The following is a 17525-nucleotide window of genomic DNA, read 5'->3' on the forward strand; positions in this document are numbered from 1 at the left end:
TTACCCGTAGAAAGCCCTTTCATCATCCCCAAACCCTAATCTTTTCCCTTTCCTTCCCAGCCCCCAAACCCTGCCCTCTGTACCTTTCTCACCACCCGCTTCCCTTCTCCTGTCATCCCCCTACCACCCGGGAAAAAAAGAGATTGCCCCCTCCTTCCACTAGCCCACCCTCCCACCCAAAGAACAACTTCTTCTGCGCAGCTTGTTTTCTAGGCAGCAGCGCTATTGTGATGTCATCGGGGGGCATTGTGACAAGCCGCCAGTGTTCCGTCTCTTCATGTTGTGCACTGTTCAAACCGAAAATACATCAACAGGCAGGCTACAGAAAAGCTTACTAACAAAGGTTAGAGAGGGGCTTTCTCAGAGGGCTTTTTACAGTTTGTCTATTCCCAATTAGCCGGTTTAGTATACTTAATGAAAGTACTAATTCTTTCATAGGCCGCCCATTCTTAGTATTTGACGTTCAGGTAACAACAGGTAACTTTATTTGGAGTGGAAGCAGAGAGATAACACCAGATGCCAATTGTAGATCCTCTCACACCTGTGGTCACTGCAGCATCTGACTCCACTTTGTCCAAAAGGGATCTATTCCATTCAATTACACATGATCTAGATTAGACTGACAACAAGATACTGCACGGGACATAGCAGAGTTGGTGAAGTTGAGTGGTGATGAGTTTGCTATTTGGATGAATAAAGCAAGTAAAAAGTGTGTTAGATAAAAATTCATTTCAATTCGCTAATCGGGCTAATATGAATCAGGTGAATCGAGTTCTGCTTTTGGAAACTGGGTTAAGAAGGGGTGCACCGTTCCTGGAGGTACTGCAATACCAGGTCAATGCGTGGAGTGGACAGAGCAAGCTCTTTTTCCATCTCCCTGTTCTAAAAATCCATTTAATATATGGTCCCCAGATAGGGGACGTATCAGATATTAAACTGATAAGAACAGATACTACACTTGATCTTAGCCAAAAGGCCGAGAAGCGATAACCAGAATTGGTTTGGGCCTCGAGTGGCACCCTGGCCTATGCCGGACACATCTTAGGGAGAGAGAGCGAGAGGGAGACAAACCCACGCCTACACAAGACATTTTGTCACCCAAGCCAACCCTTGAAAAGGCTGCTTTGCAGAGCAAAAACAAGAAGAATGGTGCGTTTTGCAGCCGCCGCCCACTGCAATGAATCTGAATAACTCCTCCTTTAGGGCGCAAGCAACTCCCCTCCCCCTTGCAGTCTTTCCAATTCACGATACAAAAAGACGGACAGGACAGGTTGCCTGACTTTCCGTCACTGCCACCCTTTGCCATCCTTACCCGTAGAAAGCCCTTTCATCATCCCCAAACCCTAATCTTTTCCCTTTCCTTCCCAGCCCCCAAACCCTGCCCTCTGTACCTTTCTCACCACCCGCTTCCCTTCTCCTGTCATCCCCCTACCACCCGGGAAAAAAAGAGATTGCCCCCTCCTTCCACTAGCCCACCCTCCCACCCAAAGAACAACTTCTTCTGCGCAGCTTGTTTTCTAGGCAGCAGCGCTATTGTGATGTCATCGGGGGGCATTGTGACAAGCCGCCAGTGTTCCGTCTCTTCATGTTGTGCACTGTTCAAACCGAAAATACATCAACAGGCAGGCTACAGAAAAGCTTACTAACAAAGTTTAGAGAGGGGCTTTCTCAGAGGGCTTTTTACAGTTTGTCTATTCCCAATTAGCCGGTTTAGTATACTTAATGAAAGTACTAATTCTTTCATAGGCCGCCCATTCTTAGTATTTGACGTTCAGGTAACAACAGGTAACTTTATTTGGAGTGGAAGCAGAGAGATAACACCAGATGCCAATTGTAGATCCTCTCACACCTGTGGTCACTGCAGCATCTGACTCCACTTTGTCCAAAAGGGATCTATTCCATTCAATTACACATGATCTAGATTAGACTGACAACAAGATACTGCACGGGACATAGCAGAGTTGGTGAAGTTGAGTGGTGATGAGTTTGCTATTTGGATGAATAAAGCAAGTAAAAAGTGTGTTAGATAAAAATTCATTTCAATTCGCTAATCGGGCTAATATGAATCAGGTGAATCGAGTTCTGCTTTTGGAAACTGGGTTAAGAAGGGGTGCACCGTTCCTGGAGGTACTGCAATACCAGGTCAATGCGTGGAGTGGACAGAGCAAGCTCTTTTTCCATCTCCCTGTTCTAAAAATCCATTTAATATATGGTCCCCAGATAGGGGACGTATCAGATATTAAACTGATAAGAACAGATACTACACTTGATCTTAGCCAAAAGGCCGAGAAGCGATAACCAGAATTGGTTTGGGCCTCGAGTGGCACCCTGGCCTATGCCGGACACATCTTAGGGAGAGAGAGCGAGAGGGAGACAAACCCACGCCTACACAAGACATTTTGTCACCCAAGCCAACCCTTGAAAAGGCTGCTTTGCAGAGCAAAAACAAGAAGAATGGTGCGTTTTGCAGCCGCCGCCCACTGCAATGAATCTGAATAACTCCTCCTTTAGGGCGCAAGCAACTCCCCTCCCCCTTGCAGTCTTTCCAATTCACGATACAAAAAGACGGACAGGACAGGTTGCCTGACTTTCCGTCACTGCCACCCTTTGCCATCCTTACCCGTAGAAAGCCCTTTCATCATCCCCAAACCCTAATCTTTTCCCTTTCCTTCCCAGCCCCCAAACCCTGCCCTCTGTACCTTTCTCACCACCCGCTTCCCTTCTCCTGTCATCCCCCTACCACCCGGGAAAAAAAGAGATTGCCCCCTCCTTCCACTAGCCCACCCTCCCACCCAAAGAACAACTTCTTCTGCGCAGCTTGTTTTCTAGGCAGCAGCGCTATTGTGATGTCATCGGGGGGCATTGTGACAAGCCGCCAGTGTTCCGTCTCTTCATGTTGTGCACTGTTCAAACCGAAAATACATCAACAGGCAGGCTACAGAAAAGCTTACTAACAAAGGTTAGAGAGGGGCTTTCTCAGAGGGCTTTTTACAGTTTGTCTATTCCCAATTAGCCGGTTTAGTATACTTAATGAAAGTACTAATTCTTTCATAGGCCGCCCATTCTTAGTATTTGACGTTCAGGTAACAACAGGTAACTTTATTTGGAGTGGAAGCAGAGAGATAACACCAGATGCCAATTGTAGATCCTCTCACACCTGTGGTCACTGCAGCATCTGACTCCACTTTGTCCAAAAGGGATCTATTCCATTCAATTACACATGATCTAGATTAGACTGACAACAAGATACTGCACGGGACATAGCAGAGTTGGTGAAGTTGAGTGGTGATGAGTTTGCTATTTGGATGAATAAAGCAAGTAAAAAGTGTGTTAGATAAAAATTCATTTCAATTCGCTAATCGGGCTAATATGAATCAGGTGAATCGAGTTCTGCTTTTGGAAACTGGGTTAAGAAGGGGTGCACCATTCCTGGAGGTACTGCAATACCAGGTCAATGCGTGGAGTGGACAGAGCAAGCTCTTTTTCCATCTCCCTGTTCTAAAAATCCATTTAATATATGGTCCCCAGATAGGGGACGTATCAGATATTAAACTGATAAGAACAGATACTACACTTGATCTTAGCCAAAAGGCCGAGAAGCGATAACCAGAATTGGTTTGGGCCTCGAGTGGCACCCTGGCCTATGCCGGACACATCTTAGGGAGAGAGAGCGAGAGGGAGACAAACCCACGCCTACACAAGACATTTTGTCACCCAAGCCAACCCTTGAAAAGGCTGCTTTGCAGAGCAAAAACAAGAAGAATGGTGCGTTTTGCAGCCGCCGCCCACTGCAATGAATCTGAATAACTCCTCCTTTAGGGCGCAAGCAACTCCCCTCCCCCTTGCAGTCTTTCCAATTCACGATACAAAAAGACGGACAGGACAGGTTGCCTGACTTTCCGTCACTGCCACCCTTTGCCATCCTTACCCGTAGAAAGCCCTTTCATCATCCCCAAACCCTAATCTTTTCCCTTTCCTTCCCAGCCCCCAAACCCTGCCCTCTGTACCTTTCTCACCACCCGCTTCCCTTCTCCTGTCATCCCCCTACCACCCGGGAAAAAAAGAGATTGCCCCCTCCTTCCACTAGCCCACCCTCCCACCCAAAGAACAACTTCTTCTGCGCAGCTTGTTTTCTAGGCAGCAGCGCTATTGTGATGTCATCGGGGGGCATTGTGACAAGCCGCCAGTGTTCCGTCTCTTCATGTTGTGCACTGTTCAAACCGAAAATACATCAACAGGCAGGCTACAGAAAAGCTTACTAACAAAGGTTAGAGAGGGGCTTTCTCAGAGGGCTTTTTACAGTTTGTCTATTCCCAATTAGCCGGTTTAGTATACTTAATGAAAGTACTAATTCTTTCATAGGCCGCCCATTCTTAGTATTTGACGTTCAGGTAACAACAGGTAACTTTATTTGGAGTGGAAGCAGAGAGATAACACCAGATGCCAATTGTAGATCCTCTCACACCTGTGGTCACTGCAGCATCTGACTCCACTTTGTCCAAAAGGGATCTATTCCATTCAATTACACATGATCTAGATTAGACTGACAACAAGATACTGCACGGGACATAGCAGAGTTGGTGAAGTTGAGTGGTGATGAGTTTGCTATTTGGATGAATAAAGCAAGTAAAAAGTGTGTTAGATAAAAATTCATTTCAATTCGCTAATCGGGCTAATATGAATCAGGTGAATCGAGTTCTGCTTTTGGAAACTGGGTTAAGAAGGGGTGCACCGTTCCTGGAGGTACTGCAATACCAGGTCAATGCGTGGAGTGGACAGAGCAAGCTCTTTTTCCATCTCCCTGTTCTAAAAATCCATTTAATATATGGTCCCCAGATAGGGGACGTATCAGATATTAAACTGATAAGAACAGATACTACACTTGATCTTAGCCAAAAGGCCGAGAAGCGATAACCAGAATTGGTTTGGGCCTCGAGTGGCACCCTGGCCTATGCCGGACACATCTTAGGGAGAGAGAGCGAGAGGGAGACAAACCCACGCCTACACAAGACATTTTGTCACCCAAGCCAACCCTTGAAAAGGCTGCTTTGCAGAGCAAAAACAAGAAGAATGGTGCGTTTTGCAGCCGCCGCCCACTGCAATGAATCTGAATAACTCCTCCTTTAGGGCGCAAGCAACTCCCCTCCCCCTTGCAGTCTTTCCAATTCACGATACAAAAAGACGGACAGGACAGGTTGCCTGACTTTCCGTCACTGCCACCCTTTGCCATCCTTACCCGTAGAAAGCCCTTTCATCATCCCCAAACCCTAATCTTTTCCCTTTCCTTCCCAGCCCCCAAACCCTGCCCTCTGTACCTTTCTCACCACCCGCTTCCCTTCTCCTGTCATCCCCCTACCACCCGGGAAAAAAAGAGATTGCCCCCTCCTTCCACTAGCCCACCCTCCCACCCAAAGAACAACTTCTTCTGCGCAGCTTGTTTTCTAGGCAGCAGCGCTATTGTGATGTCATCGGGGGGCATTGTGACAAGCCGCCAGTGTTCCGTCTCTTCATGTTGTGCACTGTTCAAACCGAAAATACATCAACAGGCAGGCTACAGAAAAGCTTACTAACAAAGGTTAGAGAGGGGCTTTCTCAGAGGGCTTTTTACAGTTTGTCTATTCCCAATTAGCCGGTTTAGTATACTTAATGAAAGTACTAATTCTTTCATAGGCCGCCCATTCTTAGTATTTGACGTTCAGGTAACAACAGGTAACTTTATTTGGAGTGGAAGCAGAGAGATAACACCAGATGCCAATTGTAGATCCTCTCACACCTGTGGTCACTGCAGCATCTGACTCCACTTTGTCCAAAAGGGATCTATTCCATTCAATTACACATGATCTAGATTAGACTGACAACAAGATACTGCACGGGACATAGCAGAGTTGGTGAAGTTGAGTGGTGATGAGTTTGCTATTTGGATGAATAAAGCAAGTAAAAAGTGTGTTAGATAAAAATTCATTTCAATTCGCTAATCGGGCTAATATGAATCAGGTGAATCGAGTTCTGCTTTTGGAAACTGGGTTAAGAAGGGGTGCACCGTTCCTGGAGGTACTGCAATACCAGGTCAATGCGTGGAGTGGACAGAGCAAGCTCTTTTTCCATCTCCCTGTTCTAAAAATCCATTTAATATATGGTCCCCAGATAGGGGACGTATCAGATATTAAACTGATAAGAACAGATACTACACTTGATCTTAGCCAAAAGGCCGAGAAGCGATAACCAGAATTGGTTTGGGCCTCGAGTGGCACCCTGGCCTATGCCGGACACATCTTAGGGAGAGAGAGCGAGAGGGAGACAAACCCACGCCTACACAAGACATTTTGTCACCCAAGCCAACCCTTGAAAAGGCTGCTTTGCAGAGCAAAAACAAGAAGAATGGTGCGTTTTGCAGCCGCCGCCCACTGCAATGAATCTGAATAACTCCTCCTTTAGGGCGCAAGCAACTCCCCTCCCCCTTGCAGTCTTTCCAATTCACGATACAAAAAGACGGACAGGACAGGTTGCCTGACTTTCCGTCACTGCCACCCTTTGCCATCCTTACCCGTAGAAAGCCCTTTCATCATCCCCAAACCCTAATCTTTTCCCTTTCCTTCCCAGCCCCCAAACCCTGCCCTCTGTACCTTTCTCACCACCCGCTTCCCTTCTCCTGTCATCCCCCTACCACCCGGGAAAAAAAGAGATTGCCCCCTCCTTCCACTAGCCCACCCTCCCACCCAAAGAACAACTTCTTCTGCGCAGCTTGTTTTCTAGGCAGCAGCGCTATTGTGATGTCATCGGGGGGCATTGTGACAAGCCGCCAGTGTTCCGTCTCTTCATGTTGTGCACTGTTCAAACCGAAAATACATCAACAGGCAGGCTACAGAAAAGCTTACTAACAAAGGTTAGAGAGGGGCTTTCTCAGAGGGCTTTTTACAGTTTGTCTATTCCCAATTAGCCGGTTTAGTATACTTAATGAAAGTACTAATTCTTTCATAGGCCGCCCATTCTTAGTATTTGACGTTCAGGTAACAACAGGTAACTTTATTTGGAGTGGAAGCAGAGAGATAACACCAGATGCCAATTGTAGATCCTCTCACACCTGTGGTCACTGCAGCATCTGACTCCACTTTGTCCAAAAGGGATCTATTCCATTCAATTACACATGATCTAGATTAGACTGACAACAAGATACTGCACGGGACATAGCAGAGTTGGTGAAGTTGAGTGGTGATGAGTTTGCTATTTGGATGAATAAAGCAAGTAAAAAGTGTGTTAGATAAAAATTCATTTCAATTCGCTAATCGGGCTAATATGAATCAGGTGAATCGAGTTCTGCTTTTGGAAACTGGGTTAAGAAGGGGTGCACCGTTCCTGGAGGTACTGCAATACCAGGTCAATGCGTGGAGTGGACAGAGCAAGCTCTTTTTCCATCTCCCTGTTCTAAAAATCCATTTAATATATGGTCCCCAGATAGGGGACGTATCAGATATTAAACTGATAAGAACAGATACTACACTTGATCTTAGCCAAAAGGCCGAGAAGCGATAACCAGAATTGGTTTGGGCCTCGAGTGGCACCCTGGCCTATGCCGGACACATCTTAGGGAGAGAGAGCGAGAGGGAGACAAACCCACGCCTACACAAGACATTTTGTCACCCAAGCCAACCCTTGAAAAGGCTGCTTTGCAGAGCAAAAACAAGAAGAATGGTGCGTTTTGCAGCCGCCGCCCACTGCAATGAATCTGAATAACTCCTCCTTTAGGGCGCAAGCAACTCCCCTCCCCCTTGCAGTCTTTCCAATTCACGATACAAAAAGACGGACAGGACAGGTTGCCTGACTTTCCGTCACTGCCACCCTTTGCCATCCTTACCCGTAGAAAGCCCTTTCATCATCCCCAAACCCTAATCTTTTCCCTTTCCTTCCCAGCCCCCAAACCCTGCCCTCTGTACCTTTCTCACCACCCGCTTCCCTTCTCCTGTCATCCCCCTACCACCCGGGAAAAAAAGAGATTGCCCCCTCCTTCCACTAGCCCACCCTCCCACCCAAAGAACAACTTCTTCTGCGCAGCTTGTTTTCTAGGCAGCAGCGCTATTGTGATGTCATCGGGGGGCATTGTGACAAGCCGCCAGTGTTCCGTCTCTTCATGTTGTGCACTGTTCAAACCGAAAATACATCAACAGGCAGGCTACAGAAAAGCTTACTAACAAAGGTTAGAGAGGGGCTTTCTCAGAGGGCTTTTTACAGTTTGTCTATTCCCAATTAGCCGGTTTAGTATACTTAATGAAAGTACTAATTCTTTCATAGGCCGCCCAGTCTTAGTATTTGACGTTCAGGTAACAACAGGTAACTTTATTTGGAGTGGAAGCAGAGAGATAACACCAGATGCCAATTGTAGATCCTCTCACACCTGTGGTCACTGCAGCATCTGACTCCACTTTGTCCAAAAGGGATCTATTCCATTCAATTACACATGATCTAGATTAGACTGACAACAAGATACTGCACGGGACATAGCAGAGTTGGTGAAGTTGAGTGGTGATGAGTTTGCTATTTGGATGAATAAAGCAAGTAAAAAGTGTGTTAGATAAAAATTCATTTCAATTCGCTAATCGGGCTAATATGAATCAGGTGAATCGAGTTCTGCTTTTGGAAACTGGGTTAAGAAGGGGTGCACCGTTCCTGGAGGTACTGCAATACCAGGTCAATGCGTGGAGTGGACAGAGCAAGCTCTTTTTCCATCTCCCTGTTCTAAAAATCCATTTAATATATGGTCTTCAGATAGGGGACGTATCAGATATTAAACTGATAAGAACAGATACTACACTTGATCTTAGCCAAAAGGCCGAGAAGCGATAACCAGAATTGGTTTGGGCCTCGAGTGGCACCCTGGCCTATGCCGGACACATCTTAGGGAGAGAGAGCGAGAGGGAGACAAACCCACGCCTACACAAGACATTTTGTCACCCAAGCCAACCCTTGAAAAGGCTGCTTTGCAGAGCAAAAACAAGAAGAATGGTGCGTTTTGCAGCCGCCGCCCACTGCAATGAATCTGAATAACTCCTCCTTTAGGGCGCAAGCAACTCCCCTCCCCCTTGCAGTCTTTCCAATTCACGATACAAAAAGACGGACAGGACAGGTTGCCTGACTTTCCGTCACTGCCACCCTTTGCCATCCTTACCCGTAGAAAGCCCTTTCATCATCCCCAAACCCTAATCTTTTCCCTTTCCTTCCCAGCCCCCAAACCCTGCCCTCTGTACCTTTCTCACCACCCGCTTCCCTTCTCCTGTCATCCCCCTACCACCCGGGAAAAAAAGAGATTGCCCCCTCCTTCCACTAGCCCACCCTCCCACCCAAAGAACAACTTCTTCTGCGCAGCTTGTTTTCTAGGCAGCAGCGCTATTGTGATGTCATCGGGGGGCATTGTGACAAGCCGCCAGTGTTCCGTCTCTTCATGTTGTGCACTGTTCAAACCGAAAATACATCAACAGGCAGGCTACAGAAAAGCTTACTAACAAAGGTTAGAGAGGGGCTTTCTCAGAGGGCTTTTTACAGTTTGTCTATTCCCAATTAGCCGGTTTAGTATACTTAATGAAAGTACTAATTCTTTCATAGGCCGCCCATTCTTAGTATTTGACGTTCAGGTAACAACAGGTAACTTTATTTGGAGTGGAAGCAGAGAGATAACACCAGATGCCAATTGTAGATCCTCTCACACCTGTGGTCACTGCAGCATCTGACTCCACTTTGTCCAAAAGGGATCTATTCCATTCAATTACACATGATCTAGATTAGACTGACAACAAGATACTGCACGGGACATAGCAGAGTTGGTGAAGTTGAGTGGTGATGAGTTTGCTATTTGGATGAATAAAGCAAGTAAAAAGTGTGTTAGATAAAAATTCATTTCAATTCGCTAATCGGGCTAATATGAATCAGGTGAATCGAGTTCTGCTTTTGGAAACTGGGTTAAGAAGGGGTGCACCGTTCCTGGAGGTACTGCAATACCAGGTCAATGCGTGGAGTGGACAGAGCAAGCTCTTTTTCCATCTCCCTGTTCTAAAAATCCATTTAATATATGGTCCCCAGATAGGGAACGTATCAGATATTAAACTGATAAGAACAGATGAGATTACATCCGCAATTTTCAGAAAACGGTCATCGGCCACCACACAAAAGCGCAGTGCCGCAGGTGATCGCCTCCCGAGCCCAGGAACCACCAGCCATAAGGGGACGTAAGCACCAAAAGGCGCAACAATCCCCGAGGCCGGCGGTTGTGCAAGCCCGGGCCCCTCCCAGCCAAGACCAAGGCAAACCCAGTGAAGGGACTACACTTGATCTTAGCCAAAAGGCCGAGAAGCGATAACCAGAATTGGTTTGGGCCTCGAGTGGCACCCTGGCCTATGCCGGACACATCTTAGGGAGAGAGAGCGAGAGGGAGACAAACCCACGCCTACACAAGACATTTTGTCACCCAAGCCAACCCTTGAAAAGGCTGCTTTGCAGAGCAAAAACAAGAAGAATGGTGCGTTTTGCAGCCGCCGCCCACTGCAATGAATCTGAATAACTCCTCCTTTAGGGCGCAAGCAACTCCCCTCCCCCTTGCAGTCTTTCCAATTCACGATACAAAAAGACGGACAGGACAGGTTGCCTGACTTTCCGTCACTGCCACCCTTTGCCATCCTTACCCGTAGAAAGCCCTTTCATCATCCCCAAACCCTAATCTTTTCCCTTTCCTTCCCAGCCCCCAAACCCTGCCCTCTGTACCTTTCTCACCACCCGCTTCCCTTCTCCTGTCATCCCCCTACCACCCGGGAAAAAAAGAGATTGCCCCCTCCTTCCACTAGCCCACCCTCCCACCCAAAGAACAACTTCTTCTGCGCAGCTTGTTTTCTAGGCAGCAGCGCTATTGTGATGTCATCGGGGGGCATTGTGACAAGCCGCCAGTGTTCCGTCTCTTCATGTTGTGCACTGTTCAAACCGAAAATACATCAACAGGCAGGCTACAGAAAAGCTTACTAACAAAGGTTAGAGAGGGGCTTTCTCAGAGGGCTTTTTACAGTTTGTCTATTCCCAATTAGCCGGTTTAGTATACTTAATGAAAGTACTAATTCTTTCATAGGCCGCCCATTCTTAGTATTTGACGTTCAGGTAACAACAGGTAACTTTATTTGGAGTGGAAGCAGAGAGATAACACCAGATGCCAATTGTAGATCCTCTCACACCTGTGGTCACTGCAGCATCTGACTCCACTTTGTCCAAAAGGGATCTATTCCATTCAATTACATATGATCTAGATTAGACTGACAACAAGATACTGCACGGGACATAGCAGAGTTGGTGAAGTTGAGTGGTGATGAGTTTGCTATTTGGATGAATAAAGCAAGTAAAAAGTGTGTTAGATAAAAATTCATTTCAATTCGCTAATCGGGCTAATATGAATCAGGTGAATCGAGTTCTGCTTTTGGAAACTGGGTTAAGAAGGGGTGCACCGTTCCTGGAGGTACTGCAATACCAGGTCAATGCGTGGAGTGGACAGAGCAAGCTCTTTTTCCATCTCCCTGTTCTAAAAATCCATTTAATATATGGTCCCCAGATAGGGGACGTATCAGATATTAAACTGATAAGAACAGATACTACACTTGATCTTAGCCAAAAGGCCGAGAAGCGATAACCAGAATTGGTTTGGGCCTCGAGTGGCACCCTGGCCTATGCCGGACACATCTTAGGGAGAGAGAGCGAGAGGGAGACAAACCCACGCCTACACAAGACATTTTGTCACCCAAGCCAACCCTTGAAAAGGCTGCTTTGCAGAGCAAAAACAAGAAGAATGGTGCGTTTTGCAGCCGCCGCCCACTGCAATGAATCTGAATAACTCCTCCTTTAGGGCGCAAGCAACTCCCCTCCCCCTTGCAGTCTTTCCAATTCACGATACAAAAAGACGGACAGGACAGGTTGCCTGACTTTCCGTCACTGCCACCCTTTGCCATCCTTACCCGTAGAAAGCCCTTTCATCATCCCCAAACCCTAATCTTTTCCCTTTCCTTCCCAGCCCCCAAACCCTGCCCTCTGTACCTTTCTCACCACCCGCTTCCCTTCTCCTGTCATCCCCCTACCACCCGGGAAAAAAAGAGATTGCCCCCTCCTTCCACTAGCCCACCCTCCCACCCAAAGAACAACTTCTTCTGCGCAGCTTGTTTTCTAGGCAGCAGCGCTATTGTGATGTCATCGGGGGGCATTGTGACAAGCCGCCAGTGTTCCGTCTCTTCATGTTGTGCACTGTTCAAACCGAAAATACATCAACAGGCAGGCTACAGAAAAGCTTACTAACAAAGGTTAGAGAGGGGCTTTCTCAGAGGGCTTTTTACAGTTTGTCTATTCCCAATTAGCCGGTTTAGTATACTTAATGAAAGTACTAATTCTTTCATAGGCCGCCCATTCTTAGTATTTGACGTTCAGGTAACAACAGGTAACTTTATTTGGAGTGGAAGCAGAGAGATAACACCAGATGCCAATTGTAGATCCTCTCACACCTGTGGTCACTGCAGCATCTGACTCCACTTTGTCCAAAAGGGATCTATTCCATTCAATTACACATGATCTAGATTAGACTGACAACAAGATACTGCACGGGACATAGCAGAGTTGGTGAAGTTGAGTGGTGATGAGTTTGCTATTTGGATGAATAAAGCAAGTAAAAAGTGTGTTAGATAAAAATTCATTTCAATTCGCTAATCGGGCTAATATGAATCAGGTGAATCGAGTTCTGCTTTTGGAAACTGGGTTAAGAAGGGGTGCACCGTTCCTGGAGGTACTGCAATACCAGGTCAATGCGTGGAGTGGACAGAGCAAGCTCTTTTTCCATCTCCCTGTTCTAAAAATCCATTTAATATATGGTCCCCAGATAGGGGACGTATCAGATATTAAACTGATAAGAACAGATTTTTTGATTTAATGAAGCTTTCCAAAGCACCACAAAAAATGCATGACCGAAGTCACACCAAAAACAGTGCAAAGGCTAGGATTCGTGTGGACCCCACCGTGAGGAGAGGGTCCCCAAAAATCAACCCTGTCCCTCCGAGCCAGAAGGCCACAGCAAGGGTCAGGGATCTTCGGTGCTCCCCCAAGCAGAAGCCTGGTTGAGCCTTGTCGTTGCTCCCAGCGTCCACCCAGGCATCTTACCCAAGTGGAGTAGAGAGCTACTAGTTGTTGGTTTCGCAGCCGAAACTGCCCGGACCGTCAACCGGTGTTGGTTTCTCAGCCCAAGGCTAACCGGACCTCCAACCGGGTGTTGGTTTCTCAGCCGAAGCTGACCCAGACCTCCAACCGGGTGTTGGTTTCTCAGCCGAAGCGGACCCAGACCTCCAACCGGGTGTTAGTTTCTCAGCCCAAAGCTGACCAGACCTCCGACCGGGATTATAAAAATTTCCCTTCCTAGCCAGAAGGCCGGGATAGGGTAATATGCTCAAAAAGTATGAAAAGGCAAGGTACGGTGTGCTACAGAGCCCAAGGCTTGCCGGGGTCCCAAGCCAGCAAGCTCAGACTCACTCCAGGGTCGTCAGTCCTGGGGCACGTTGTACCATAGCCCCCCATCCTTACTCAGTCTAATAGCCTCGATCCTGGTAGGGCCATGTTTTCCACTAGATGAATATACTATCCACCCAGAGTACTAGCAAGCACAACCTTCCAGTGTGCATTGTATCATTGTACTAAGGTGGCCTGGAGCTTAAACCACCTCTTCGAACAACACTACACTTGATCTTAGCCAAAAGGCCGAGAAGCGATAACCAGAATTGGTTTGGGCCTCGAGTGGCACCCTGGCCTATGCCGGACACATCTTAGGGAGAGAGAGCGAGAGGGAGACAAACCCACGCCTACACAAGACATTTTGTCACCCAAGCCAACCCTTGAAAAGGCTGCTTTGCAGAGCAAAAACAAGAAGAATGGTGCGTTTTGCAGCCGCCGCCCACTGCAATGAATCTGAATAACTCCTCCTTTAGGGCGCAAGCAACTCCCCTCCCCCTTGCAGTCTTTCCAATTCACGATACAAAAAGACGGACAGGACAGGTTGCCTGACTTTCCGTCACTGCCACCCTTTGCCATCCTTACCCGTAGAAAGCCCTTTCATCATCCCCAAACCCTAATCTTTTCCCTTTCCTTCCCAGCCCCCAAACCCTGCCCTCTGTACCTTTCTCACCACCCGCTTCCCTTCTCCTGTCATCCCCCTACCACCCGGGAAAAAAAGAGATTGCCCCCTCCTTCCACTAGCCCACCCTCCCACCCAAAGAACAACTTCTTCTGCGCAGCTTGTTTTCTAGGCAGCAGCGCTATTGTGATGTCATCGGGGGGCATTGTGACAAGCCGCCAGTGTTCCGTCTCTTCATGTTGTGCACTGTTCAAACCGAAAATACATCAACAGGCAGGCTACAGAAAAGCTTACTATCAAAGGTTAGAGAGGGGCTTTCTCAGAGGGCTTTTTACAGTTTGTCTATTCCCAATTAGCCGGTTTAGTATACTTAATGAAAGTACTAATTCTTTCATAGGCCGCCCATTCTTAGTATTTGACGTTCAGGTAACAACAGGTAACTTTATTTGGAGTGGAAGCAGAGAGATAACACCAGATGCCAATTATAGATCCTCTCACACCTGTGGTCACTGCAGCATCTGACTCCACTTTGTCCAAAAGGGATCTATTCCATTCAATTACACATGATCTAGATTAGACTGACAACAAGATACTGCACGGGACATAGCAGAGTTGGTGAAGTTGAGTGGTGATGAGTTTGCTATTTGGATGAATAAAGCAAGTAAAAAGTGTGTTAGATAAAAATTCATTTCAATTCGCTAATCGGGCTAATATGAATCAGGTGAATCGAGTTCTGCTTTTGGAAACTGGGTTAAGAAGGGGTGCACCGTTCCTGGAGGTACTGCAATACCAGGTCAATGCGTGGAGTGGACAGAGCAAGCTCTTTTTCCATCTCCCTGTTCTAAAAATCCATTTAATATATGGTCCCCAGATAGGGGACGTATCAGATATTAAACTGATAAGAACAGATTTTTTGATTTAATGAAGCTTTCCAAAGCACCACAAAAAATGCATGACCGAAGTCACACCAAAAACAGTGCAAAGGCTAGGATTCGTGTGGACCCCACCGTGAGGAGAGGGTCCCCAAAAATCAACCCTGTCCCTCCGAGCCAGAAGGCCACAGCAAGGGTCAGGGATCTTCGGTGCTCCCCCAAGCAGAAGCCTGGTTGAGCCTTGTCGTTGCTCCCAGCGTCCACCCAGGCATCTTACCCAAGTGGAGTAGAGAGCTACTAGTTGTTGGTTTCGCAGCCGAAACTGCCCGGACCGTCAACCGGTGTTGGTTTCTCAGCCCAAGGCTAACCGGACCTCCAACCGGGTGTTGGTTTCTCAGCCGAAGCTGACCCAGACCTCCAACCGGGTGTTGGTTTCTCAGCCGAAGCGGACCCAGACCTCCAACCGGGTGTTAGTTTCTCAGCCCAAAGCTGACCAGACCTCCGACCGGGATTATAAAAATTTCCCTTCCTAGCCAGAAGGCCGGGATAGGGTAATATGCTCAAAAAGTATGAAAAGGCAAGGTACGGTGTGCTACAGAGCCCAAGGCTTGCCGGGGTCCCAAGCCAGCAAGCTCAGACTCACTCCAGGGTCGTCAGTCCTGGGGCACGTTGTACCATAGCCCCCCATCCTTACTCAGTCTAATAGCCTCGATCCTGGTAGGGCCATGTTTTCCACTAGATGAATATACTATCCACCCAGAGTACTAGCAAGCACAACCTTCCAGTGTGCATTGTATCATTGTACTAAGGTGGCCTGGAGCTTAAACCACCTCTTCGAACAACACTACACTTGATCTTAGCCAAAAGGCCGAGAAGCGATAACCAGAATTGGTTTGGGCCTCGAGTGGCACCCTGGCCTATGCCGGACACATCTTAGGGAGAGAGAGCGAGAGGGAGACAAACCCACGCCTACACAAGACATTTTGTCACCCAAGCCAACCCTTGAAAAGGCTGCTTTGCAGAGCAAAAACAAGAAGAATGGTGCGTTTTGCAGCCGCCGCCCACTGCAATGAATCTGAATAACTCCTCCTTTAGGGCGCAAGCAACTCCCCTCCCCCTTGCAGTCTTTCCAATTCACGATACAAAAAGACGGACAGGACAGGTTGCCTGACTTTCCGTCACTGCCACCCTTTGCCATCCTTACCCGTAGAAAGCCCTTTCATCATCCCCAAACCCTAATCTTTTCCCTTTCCTTCCCAGCCCCCAAACCCTGCCCTCTGTACCTTTCTCACCACCCGCTTCCCTTCTCCTGTCATCCCCCTACCACCCGGGAAAAAAAGAGATTGCCCCCTCCTTCCACTAGCCCACCCTCCCACCCAAAGAACAACTTCTTCTGCGCAGCTTGTTTTCTAGGCAGCAGCGCTATTGTGATGTCATCGGGGGGCATTGTGACAAGCCGCCAGTGTTCCGTCTCTTCATGTTGTGCACTGTTCAAACCGAAAATACATCAACAGGCAGGCTACAGAAAAGCTTACTATCAAAGGTTAGAGAGGGGCTTTCTCAGAGGGCTTTTTACAGTTTGTCTATTCCCAATTAGCCGGTTTAGTATACTTAATGAAAGTACTAATTCTTTCATAGGCCGCCCATTCTTAGTATTTGACGTTCAGGTAACAACAGGTAACTTTATTTGGAGTGGAAGCAGAGAGATAACACCAGATGCCAATTATAGATCCTCTCACACCTGTGGTCACTGCAGCATCTGACTCCACTTTGTCCAAAAGGGATCTATTCCATTCAATTACACATGATCTAGATTAGACTGACAACAAGATACTGCACGGGACATAGCAGAGTTGGTGAAGTTGAGTGGTGATGAGTTTGCTATTTGGATGAATAAAGCAAGTAAAAAGTGTGTTAGATAAAAATTCATTTCAATTCGCTAATCGGGCTAATATGAATCAGGTGAATCGAGTTCTGCTTTTGGAAACTGGGTTAAGAAGGGGTGCACCGTTCCTGGAGGTACTGCAATACCAGGTCAATGCGTGGAGTGGACAGAGCAAGCTCTTTTTCCATCTCCCTGTTCTAAAAATCCATTTAATATATGGTCCCCAGATAGGGGACGTATCAGATATTAAACTGATAAGAACAGATTTTGATTTAATGAAGCTTTCCAAAGCACCGCAAAAAATGCATGACCGAAGTCACACCAAAAACAGTGCAAAGGCTAGGATTCGTGTGGACCCCTCCGTGAGGAGAGGGTCCCCAAAAATCAACCCCGTCCCTCCGAGCCAGAAGGCCACAGCAAGGGTCAGGGATCTTCGGTGCTCCCCCAAGCCGAAGCCTGGTTGAGCCTTGTCGTTGCTCCCAGCGTCCACCCAGGCATCTTACCCAAGTGGAGTAGAGAGCTACTAGTTGTTGGTTTCGCAGCCGAAACTGCCCGGACCGTCAACCGGTGTTGGTTTCTCAGCCCAAGGCTAACCGGACCTCCAACCGGGTGTTGGTTTCTCAGCCGAAGCTGACCCGGACCT

The 17525-nt window shown here is 47.5% G+C and overlaps 12 non-coding genes across 12 annotated transcripts; all 12 read right to left on the minus strand.

The window, feature by feature from the left end:
• Positions 1-797: 797 nt before the first annotated feature.
• Positions 798-988, minus strand: LOC142267919 (U2 spliceosomal RNA). Its single transcript, XR_012733724.1, has one exon. It is a non-coding gene; the product is annotated as a U2 spliceosomal RNA (small nuclear RNA).
• A 1117-nt stretch (positions 989-2105) lies between these two features.
• On the minus strand, positions 2106-2296 carry LOC142267920 (U2 spliceosomal RNA). The gene has a single exon (XR_012733725.1). It is a non-coding gene; the product is annotated as a U2 spliceosomal RNA (small nuclear RNA).
• Positions 2297-3413: 1117 nt separating this feature from the next.
• Positions 3414-3604, minus strand: LOC142267863 (U2 spliceosomal RNA). Its single transcript, XR_012733677.1, has one exon. It is a non-coding gene; the product is annotated as a U2 spliceosomal RNA (small nuclear RNA).
• A 1117-nt stretch (positions 3605-4721) lies between these two features.
• On the minus strand, positions 4722-4912 carry LOC142267921 (U2 spliceosomal RNA). The gene has a single exon (XR_012733726.1). It is a non-coding gene; the product is annotated as a U2 spliceosomal RNA (small nuclear RNA).
• A 1117-nt stretch (positions 4913-6029) lies between these two features.
• Positions 6030-6220, minus strand: LOC142267922 (U2 spliceosomal RNA). Its single transcript, XR_012733727.1, has one exon. It is a non-coding gene; the product is annotated as a U2 spliceosomal RNA (small nuclear RNA).
• A 1117-nt stretch (positions 6221-7337) lies between these two features.
• LOC142267923 (U2 spliceosomal RNA) lies at positions 7338-7528 on the minus strand. The gene has a single exon (XR_012733728.1). It is a non-coding gene; the product is annotated as a U2 spliceosomal RNA (small nuclear RNA).
• Positions 7529-8645: 1117 nt separating this feature from the next.
• On the minus strand, positions 8646-8836 carry LOC142267869 (U2 spliceosomal RNA). The gene has a single exon (XR_012733683.1). It is a non-coding gene; the product is annotated as a U2 spliceosomal RNA (small nuclear RNA).
• Positions 8837-9953: 1117 nt separating this feature from the next.
• Positions 9954-10138, minus strand: LOC142267890 (U2 spliceosomal RNA). The gene has a single exon (XR_012733702.1). It is a non-coding gene; the product is annotated as a U2 spliceosomal RNA (small nuclear RNA).
• A 1322-nt stretch (positions 10139-11460) lies between these two features.
• LOC142267924 (U2 spliceosomal RNA) lies at positions 11461-11651 on the minus strand. Its single transcript, XR_012733729.1, has one exon. It is a non-coding gene; the product is annotated as a U2 spliceosomal RNA (small nuclear RNA).
• Positions 11652-12768: 1117 nt separating this feature from the next.
• On the minus strand, positions 12769-12962 carry LOC142267876 (U2 spliceosomal RNA). Its single transcript, XR_012733689.1, has one exon. It is a non-coding gene; the product is annotated as a U2 spliceosomal RNA (small nuclear RNA).
• Positions 12963-14881: 1919 nt separating this feature from the next.
• LOC142267877 (U2 spliceosomal RNA) lies at positions 14882-15075 on the minus strand. Its single transcript, XR_012733690.1, has one exon. It is a non-coding gene; the product is annotated as a U2 spliceosomal RNA (small nuclear RNA).
• A 1919-nt stretch (positions 15076-16994) lies between these two features.
• LOC142267881 (U2 spliceosomal RNA) lies at positions 16995-17190 on the minus strand. The gene has a single exon (XR_012733694.1). It is a non-coding gene; the product is annotated as a U2 spliceosomal RNA (small nuclear RNA).
• Positions 17191-17525: the final 335 nt, after the last annotated feature.

This window comes from Anomaloglossus baeobatrachus, unplaced genomic scaffold (genome assembly GCF_048569485.1).
Source record: "Anomaloglossus baeobatrachus isolate aAnoBae1 unplaced genomic scaffold, aAnoBae1.hap1 Scaffold_2973, whole genome shotgun sequence".
NCBI classification, from domain to species: domain Eukaryota; kingdom Metazoa; phylum Chordata; class Amphibia; order Anura; family Aromobatidae; genus Anomaloglossus; species Anomaloglossus baeobatrachus.